This window comes from Chenopodium album, chromosome 19, assembly GCF_948465745.1.
Source record: "Chenopodium album chromosome 19, dcCheAlbu1.1, whole genome shotgun sequence".
NCBI lineage: Eukaryota > Viridiplantae > Streptophyta > Magnoliopsida > Caryophyllales > Amaranthaceae > Chenopodium > Chenopodium album.
The window spans coordinates 20,513,947-20,516,268 of record NC_137852.1 but is presented as its reverse complement, the minus strand read 5'-3'; the positions used below and the strand labels follow the sequence as shown (position 1 = coordinate 20,516,268).

The 2,322-nt window shown below is 37.3% G+C and overlaps 1 non-coding gene across 1 annotated transcript; it reads right to left on the bottom strand.

Moving 5' to 3' along the window:
* Window positions 1-2,027: 2,027 nt before the first annotated feature.
* LOC145596408 (small nucleolar RNA R71) lies at window positions 2,028-2,134 on the bottom strand. Its single transcript, XR_014103246.1, has one exon. It is a non-coding gene; the product is annotated as a small nucleolar RNA R71 (small nucleolar RNA).
* Between the last annotated feature and the right edge of the window lie 188 nt (window positions 2,135-2,322).

Here is a 2,322-nt window from a genome sequence, read left to right as displayed (position 1 = left end):
TTGTTGAAATTTGTAGGAATTTGCACTTTTGGAGCATTTTCCTGGGATTTTATGGAGCAACTACGAGCATTGGAGGAGCACGACCATCTTTTGTAGCCCAAGATCAGTTAGAGTAATCAAACCGGTGAATAAGGGCTCGACTTGTATGAAGACGAGATATTTGGACCGAATGATTAAAGCCCCAAAGAGGATAATTGGTTTGGGCCAACTTACGAGCCCAAACAAGGAGTCCAAGCGACCCAAGGGTATCCGCCCAATGGTCCGCCTGATGGTCCGCCCGATGGTTTGCCTGATGGTCCGCCCGATGGCGCGCCAGATCGGGCAAAGAAGACTTATATCACAGCAGCCCTTCGCCTGATCAAAAAGGCGCGCCCTGTCGGGCGCGTGTCTCTGTTAGATCTTTTAAGCATCGTTTAGTTTGTTTTAGTTTAGGATTCTTGCTTATAATAAATATGTTTTCGTTAAGAAAGTTTAGTATTCTTTTACACTTCCTTATTCTCTCTTTACTTTTGTAATTCTTTCTGTTAGACTTTCTCTCTCTACTTAAGCTTATTTTTTTCTCTCTACACTATATACTTTGTTCTTTACTCAACTCTTTATGCCGATTACTTTGGTAACGATTTCTTTTCTCTTATTCTCAGTTATTTATAATATTCCTTTGATCATGTCTTATTTTATTGCTTTGATTAGTTTAGATTTAATTATGTGTGAGTAGTTCTCTTTCTAGGGTTTATGAGGATCCATAAATAATATGAAGGGGTAATTTATTGTTGTTAATTATCAATGCTAGATTAATTTCCTATTGATTGATTTAATGCTCTGTGACTAGATTAGGCCTGATCTTTTATGCATGAGTTTGACAATATTTATTCGAGATTCGAGAGATGAGAATTGATGTTTAGGTCTAGTTTCAATAGGTTGGTTAATATATAAATGGTTAAGTCAAGATTCGAGAGATGAGATTTAATGCCGGTAGATTAATTCTGTGATTGTAATACGTAGCGAAAGCCCTTTATAATCTGGTTAATTGATTTATTGATGATTGGTTATTATGTTTTACCTTGGAGTATTATTTATTGGTGAACCTATGCCCTAGGTCTTTAATTCATTGATTCCTCCTATTTTATTCTCCCTACTTATATTCTTCGTAGTATAATCTTTAAATCACAACAAATTGTTACTAATAATTTAGATTGCTATTAATTAATTAGGAATAGAAAGACTAGTTTCCCTGTGGATATGACCCTACTTCCCTATTTACTTTAGTTAGAGTACTTAGGTAATTACTTTTGATTAGGTGATACGACTTTAGCCTGTCAAAATTTGGCGTCGTTGCCGGGGAAACGGTTTTATTTTAATTCTAATTATTTTTGTAATCTAGATTATTTTCTTTCGTCCCGGAGAACGTAAGTTCTTTGGGACAGTTCTCATATTTGTCGTCTAGTTCTTTGTTTATGCCCAGGTGTTCCAGATCAGGTTACATTCCATTCGATCCTGAGATTAAGCGCTCTTTCCATAGGCAAAAGAATCTATACAGGCAAATACTGGCGAGTTCTGGTGGTGATATTCCTAGAGACCCTCCATCTGATTCTAGTGATTCAGATACTTCAATAGAAACCTCTTCAGAATTAGAATTAGAGATGCCTGGAGATCCACCTAAAAAGCTCAGCGACTATTCGCAGCCATCTTTGGCGCATTTTCCCCACCTTTCCCCTACGCTAGATCTCGAGGGAGTTCAGTTCGAGGTCAAGCCCCAGTTCATCACGATGATAGAAAGGAAGCAATTTAGTGGACCTAAGGGTGAAGACCCTAATCTTCACATTGCCGACTATTGTCAATACTGTAATACTATAAGGCAAGCTAGGGTCACGCAAGACCAAATAAGGGAGATTCTTTTTCCTTTCTCTTTATGTAGAAAAGCTAAATTGTGGTTTAATGGTTTAAATAGAACTGCACTTGTCATTACTAACTGGGAAACTCTTGTTTTAAATTTCTATAATAAATATTACCCTGCAGAGAGAACAACCTTATTGAGAAGTGCAATTCAAAATTTTTCCCAAGAGCCGGATGAAATGTTATATGATGCTTGGGAAAGATTTAAAGATCTGCAGAGAGAGTGCCCCCATCATAATTTAGCACAGTGCCAGTTGATACAAGCTTTCTACAATGGAATTGGAAATTCCTCTAGAACAATTTTAGACTCTGCAGCTAATGGGAGGTTTATGAACCTTAATGTTGATGATGCAGGTCAGGTTATCAAAGATATGTCAATCCACAATTCCCAATATGGGAATCCTAGAGGTTTTGCAAACAAGGGAAAAC